The sequence below is a fragment of the Sorex fumeus genome, unplaced genomic scaffold (genome assembly GCF_029834395.1).
Source record: "Sorex fumeus unplaced genomic scaffold, SorFum_2.1 ptg000041l, whole genome shotgun sequence".
Lineage (NCBI taxonomy): Eukaryota > Metazoa > Chordata > Mammalia > Eulipotyphla > Soricidae > Sorex > Sorex fumeus.
Window position 1 is genome coordinate 5,285,706 of NW_026606098.1, and position 7,184 is coordinate 5,292,889.

The window sequence follows — 7,184 nt, forward strand, 5'->3', positions numbered from 1 at the left end:
TTATTGGGAGGGGGACTAGTTCCAGGGAGGAAGACCAGTTACAGAAATGGGGGGACTAGTTATAGGGAGGGGAGACTAGAGGGAGAGAAGACTAGTTACAAGGATGGTGACTAGTTACAGGGAGGAAAGACTAGTTACAGAGAGGAGGATTAGTTAAAAGGAAGGAGAATAGTCACAAGGGAGGGAGGCTAGTCACAAGTATATTAGTGAGATATACTAGTTATGGTAAGGGTAACCAGTTACAGGGAGGGGGACTAGTTATAATTAGGGAGATAGGTACAGGATGGTGGGCTAGTTCCAGGGAGGAGAAATTAGTAACAGGGTGACTAGTTACAGGGAGAATGACTAGTTATTGGGAGGATTGACTAGTTACAAGGTGAGAGACTAGTTATAAGGGAGGGAGACTAGGAGGGGCAGGTTAACGTATATGTGGCCATTGGGTGGCCTCAGTGGGCATGTGGACAGTTATCAATGGACATGTCAGTTGTCATCGAGTTGTAATTAGTGGTCTGTGGTCAGTGGGCACGTGTCAATGGAGACTGGCCAGAGGGTATGTTAGCAGGCAGCGGGCAGTGGGAATGTGGTCAGTGGGTATGTGTTAGTGGTTAGTTAGTGGGCTGTGGTCAGTGGACATGGGTCAGTGGGCATGTGCCCAGCAGGCTGTTGTCAATTCCAGTCAGGCATGTGTCAGTGGTTAGTGGACTGTGATCAGTGGCACTGGTCGGCGGGTCTCAGGCTGCTCCTCACTGTTCCCCAATACTGGGCACGTTGCTCGAGACCCCAATATCTGAGGACACTGACCAGCTGCTGGCTCCATGCGAGGCCATGGGAGCTGCTGACCAGGCTGCAGCTGGACGTTGGGAGAAAAGGCACAACAGTGCCCCATGCTCCCCCCTGGTTTCTGATTCTAACCTCCAGCCTCCTGACAGCCTCAAAAGGTGCGTGTGTGGGCGTGGGACCTTCCTGGCAGATGGGACTGTGGCCACAACCCACCAGCACATTCTGCTGGCCCTGGCGGCCTCCCCCCTGCCCTCTGCCCCCCCCACAAAGTAGGTGCATCTGTTAGCGGGTGCAATGTGCAATGGGCACAGACTGGGAGGGGACAGGGATGCAGCCTCCGCGGCCAGCCGGGTCCTGGCTCTGGATTTCTCCTCTGAACACGGGCTGCCAGGCAGCTGTTCTGTCCTCCTCTGACCGTCCAAGACCCAGCCAGAGCTCCTGCCAGCACCAAGTAGGAGGGGCTAGGACAGGGATGAGTCCCAGCCCCTCTCGTTCCGTCCCCACTGGCCACTAGGGCAGCCCGGCCACCCACTGCCCTGGGCATACCACTTCCACTTCCCAGATGCCCCGCAGCACCTGAGTCCCACGGGCTGGGGGAGGGACAGTGGCCCCCCTCTGCCCCCGCTGCTCCTTAACCTCTGGCCTGGAGTGCCCATGGCAGGTGCTGTCCCCCAGGACACTGCTGCTGGGCAGGTGGACACGGGGGCACGGGGAAGCAGGGGCTTGGAGTCTTGGGCATTCCCCGCCCCCACCCCAGGGAGGGTGGAAACCACATGGCTGGGAGGTGACATAAGTCTGGTCTCCCGGGATGCAGTGCTGGGTGGGGGGGGGGAGCGAGTTCCATGAGGGGATGGTCCCCAGAACAGCAGAACAAGGCCGGAACAGCAGTAGGTCAGAGAGACGGCCTGGCAGACCTGTCACAGGGAAGGGAGAGATGAGATGGTGAGAAGATGGATCAGAGAGGGGAGGATCGGGAGATCAGTGGAGAGATCGATCAGAGAAGGGAAGGTGGGAGAGATCAATGGATGGATCGATCAGAGAGGGGAAGGTCAGAGATGGTTGAAATAGACAAATGGGCAATCATGGGCCATAGATACAGAGCGGGAAGGCACCAGACAGCCAACCCAGGATCACCGCCTGGCACCATACAGGGTCCCCAAATCCCCCACGAGTGATCCCTGAGCACCACCAGGGGTGACCCCCAAACAAAAAACAAAAGGGAAAGAAAGATGACAGATAGATGGATGGTAAGATGGGTGCAGAGACCAGCACCCAGTGGGGGCAGGTGGGAGGATCTGATCGCCAGGGGCTGGAGCCTGAGGGCAGGAGGCCTGCGGCAGGAAATCCTGGCAGACTCTGGTGGGAGGACCCACGGCATCCATGGGGCCAGGCGGCCAACAGAGTGCTTCCTCCTGGGGGAATCTCGTCTCATGATGCCGCCCGATCAGAGAGACGGCCATACTGGGGGCAGCAGGCTCTCCCCAAGTCCCCGCATGTAGGCAGATACTGGTACCACAGCGTCCACTCTGGACCTGGCCCTCACAGCTGGGTCTCAAGGCTAGGAGCTCCCTGCCCAGACCCCCAGCCTGGACTCTGGACTGCGTCCTGCCTCGTCCGAGGGCCCCAAGCCTTGGCATGCCCGACTCCTTTGCCCCCCCCATCTCTGGGGGTGAGCGCCTGGGGGGGCACCCCAGGGTCAGGTCCAGCCTGCCCTCCGCCCCTAGATCTTTAGGGCCCATGGGGTCACCTGCTCCGTCCTTCTGCTCCCCCTGGTCACTCAGCTGTTCAAGCTGTCGCCACTGCGGTGAGGCCATCACGAGCTAGAGATCGCTCTGGGCTGGGCCTGTGTCGGGACCTGAGGCTGAGTCGGATTCACCCCCTGCCAGATGCTGCCTCGAGTGGCCGCTGTTTCAGGGCCGACACGTGGCCCCTGCCAGAAAAAGAGGGACTCGAGCCAGGAGGAGGAAGGCCAGTCCATGTGCAGCCCAGGGACCAAGGTGGACAAACAAGACGAGGCAGGTAGTGGGTGCTGATGGGGAAACTGAGGCCCCGGGAGTGCGTGTGTGTGTGCGTGTGTGTGTGCGCATTTGTGCGTGTGCGCGTGTGTGCGTGTGTGTGTGCGCGCTTGAGCGTGTTACTCTTCACTCTCTCCCACTTTCTCTCCCTCCTCTTCTTCGAAACCTCCAAATAAAATCTGTTTTACTCCAAAGAAAAGAAGAAAAGGCCAAGGGTGAACTTAGCCCGTCCTGTAACAGGATGTTTCAGTCTAGAAGGGGGAGCTGTGGTGGGCTCTGAAGTGCTGGGAGTGGCCCACGAGAGAGAGGAAGAACCATCCCGGAGATTGCTCTCAGGTGGCTCACCCTGGCACCCCGGGACTGACCCCTGAGCACTAGGCCAGGAGTAGCCAGCACTGCTGGGCACGACCCAAAACCAAACCAGAAGGAAACCATCTCATGAGGATCGGGCGGGGACACGTGTGCACATGTGTGTGCGTGCGTGAGTGTGAGTGTGTGCATGCCCCTCCCAGCATGGCGCCCTCGGGTGCTGTGGAAGCCCCCACGGCCCTGCTCTGTGCTCGTGAGAGGAGGCACGGAAACCCCAAACTCTCAGTCTGGCCCGTGCCCCAGGGCCCCGCTCCCCAGCCCCGCGAGGACCCCAGCTCTCTGCAGATGGACTGCCTGGGTTCCGGGATGCCGCCATGGGACCCTTGGGATACTGCAGTCCCTGTGCCAGCAGTGCACTGGGCAGGGACAGACCTCTGACCCCCAGGTCAAGTGACAGTGGGGTAGGGCCTGTGTCCATGGCGGTGGGGTCAGGCTGTGAGAGCACTGGAGGGTCATGTGCTCAGCCCCAGGCACATGTCCAGGGAGGACACTCTCGTCTCCCCCTCCGAGACAGCAGCTGTCCAGGGCCCCACACCCTGAGTCAGCCTGTACGCACGTCCATATCCTCCGCACCCTCGACAGCAATGCCAGGAGACCCCCAACCACCCAGGCCACCCACAAGCCGGTTATACCTGATCCTGGTTTCCCTGGTGAGCTGGTTCCTGCCCCATCCCTGGCAGTGCGCAGGGCTGCCACAGTGTGGGCATGGGCCACGTTCCCAGCCTGGCTATGGCTGGGAACGTGGCCACTTCCGGAAGCAGAATGTCCAGGGCTTGTGCCAGTGCCGAGGACACCGGCTTGTGTGTGAGAAACAGCACTTTCCAGACATGTCACAAAGCGCAGCGTGGACCCCACAGTGGCTGTGGGCGCTGGCTCAGAGGGACAGGAGGTTTGTCCATGTCTCCTCAGCGCCTGGCTGATTCCTGCCTTTAAGAAATACCCACGGGGGTGGGAGGGGATGCCACCAGCAGGCCAACCCGTACCTGCGGGGCAAGTGCATCAACAGCCTGATGGTGCCTTCAGGCTTCCTGACACCCCCAAATTGCTGCTTTGCCTTTGGCCAGACTCCAACAACTTGGGGCCAAGTTTACCAAGAAATTAAACAGCCAAAAGTTAGGTATGTGGGAGCCACACCCACAAACCACCTCTGGCTCAGCTGTATGAGCTCATTTATTGGCCTTATTTCAGAGACCCATAAACCTCAAGAGATCAAAAGATGCAGTTAGGGCTGGAGGCGCAGAGGTAAGCGGGAAGCCATGACTGAGATATCCAGGCCCGCTCAGATGGGGATTGGGCCTCCTCCCCACCCCTCCCCAGTTTTCCAGTAGCTTGGCAGTCACACCCACAAACTGCCCCCAGCCATGTAATCCCATTCATAGCCAAGACCCAGAGACTATAAACTAAAGCTCCCAGAAGAGAACGACACAGAATTTCCTGAGCATTATATTCTATCCATAACAAGCAATATAAAACAAATTGTCTTTCATTGGGTTTTTGGCAGGTTTGAGTGGTGGTGGGACTGATGTCAAAATATTGAAGGTAACCAAAGTAGAGAGAGAGTATGGGGGATATTGTTTGCCACACAGGCAGGGGAAGGGTTGGAATGGGGAGCGGTGAATACTAGGGATTTTGCTGGTGGAAAATGTGCACGGGTGAAGGGATGGGCGTTTGATGACTGTATGACCAAAGCTTAAACATGAGAGCTTTGTAACTGTATCTCACGGTGTATCAAAAATGGAGGGGGGGGGAATAATAATAAAATTAAATTAACATTATGAATTTAAAAAGTAATGTGGAGTTCATGCCCAATTCAATCAGCTTAATCAATGGCTGAATAAATAGCAGTACTCCTACATTATAAAAAAAAAAAAGAAACACCCACGAGAGCTGGGAGCCAAAAAGAAGGGCGCAAACTCCATGTGGGGGCCTGGGTTCAACCCTGAATTTGCAAGGCAGAATCCCCCAAACAACCTCCGGGAGTGATCCCCAAGCATTGAGCTGAGAGTAGCCCCTGAGGACCACTGTGAGTGGCTGAAAGATTGCAGGCAAACCACACCAAGGATGGTCACTGTGCCCAGGTAAACTGTCCCCAGGTCGAAGTGGCCAGCCCGCAACCCAGATGTCCCTTCAAACCTTGGAGACCCCAGCTGGTGGCCTGCTATTGAGGGAGGTCTGCGAGGTAATCACCAAGTCCAAGTCACTCTCTGTTCCGGAGTGTTTGGGAAGATACCGTCCAGAAAACGTGCCCACCTGCTGGAACCCCAGACATGGGATGGTCTACACCTCGGCATTTTAAGCTTTTGAACCACACCTGGCAGTGCTCAGAGCTTACTCCTGGCTCTGCACTCAGGAATCAGTCCTGGTGATGCTCAGGGGAACACATGGGATGCTGGGGATTGAACCCTGTTGGCCATGTGCAAGGCAAGTGCCCTCCCCACTGTACTATCGCTCTGGCCCCTGTATTGTCATTTTATTATCATTTTACTTTTTGGCTATTGAGGCACACCCAGTGGTGCGCAGGGCTTACTCCTGGCTCTGTGCTCAGGGATTACTCCTGGAGGGGATCCAGGGGCCATATGTGGTGCCAGGGATCGAACCCAGGTCAGCCGTGTGCAAGGCCAGCATCCTGCCCACGGTACTATGTCTCTGGTCTCTGTATTATCATATAAAGTAAAAGTAAAATGATCATTTCGAACTGTTCTGGTTTTAATTTCAACTACGAGATGCTCTGGGGAACTGGGGTTGGCACTGGGCGCGTCTGGGGTCCCGTGATGGCCGCTCCTGCAGCTCCGGGACCTGGCAGGAACGCCCATCGAGTGGGCAGTTCTCTGTGCCTGTGCTACAGGGAGCAGAAGGGGAGAGAAAGCTGAAAAGTGGAAGCAAAGTGGTCTGGAAAGTCCTGGGCTCACCTTAGCCCCCTGGCTGCCCCAAAACCCTGGCCCGTGCTGATGATAAGGCTGAGACGGCAGAGATGCAGGGATGCAGGGATGCAGAGATGCAGAGACGCAGAGATGCAGACACAGAGATGCAGAGACAGAGAAGGCAGAGATGTGAAGCCGTGTGTGGCGCTGGCAGGAGCAGGACCTGGGCAGCTGCTCCAGAAAGGGTGTGGTGGCCCCCGATATTAAGAATAGATTCCCGTGTGATCCAGCAACTCCTCTTCCACCTGTCCCCCAAAGCACCGAGAGCAGGAAGTGGGGCCGAGATTCTCAGCCCCTGCTCACGGCCCACACTCAGCTACCAGGGGCCGGGTCGACCTGCGTGTCCACGCAGGGATGGCCAGAACAGACGTGCTCCCCAACGCAGGCGTCCCCGCCTGCCGGCCAGGAAGGGGAGAGTGGGCCCCCGCTGTGCGGCGGGGACAGCCGGCCTGGGGGGACCGAAGCTGTTCACTTCTCGGCAAGGCACGCTGGAGTCCACGTCAGCAGACGGGCTCCCTTCCCCAGCTGGCAGTGCACACAGAGAGTGGCCGTCCAGCGGGTGGGTGACCCCTTGGCCACAGCAGCCAGCGCCGTTGGTCGTATTTTGTCACTTCAGCGAGAGAGTCTCACCAACACCCCGCCAGGGGTGGGGCGGTCTCTGGAGGATGCGGGGGTCGGGTCCAGCCCGGTCCAGCAGGTGCGGCTTCCGTGGGTGCAGGGTGGGGGGTGCGGGAGAGCGCCCGCGGTCGGCGGGAGCCCGCAGGCCCTTCACCTCGGCCACGGGGCAGCGTCCCCCCGCAGGGTGCCGGAGCCCCGGGCAGGGCTCGCCCCCTCGGCTCGGCGCGGGGCAGGAGCGCAGGCGGTCCCCGGGGCCGGCGATGGTACGGCCCGAACCCGCCAGGCCGCGCGGTGGTGCAGCCCGGCGCGCGGAGCTCCGAGGGGGCGTGGTTCTAGGCGCGGCTCCGCCCAGGGGCGTGGCGAGCGCCCGGGGCACGCCCTCGCGCGCAGGCCCGCCTCCGGTCCCGCCCCTCACGCAGCCCCGCCCCTCGCAAGGCCCCGCCCCAGCGCGGGCCCCGCCCCCGCGCGCAGGCCCCGCCCC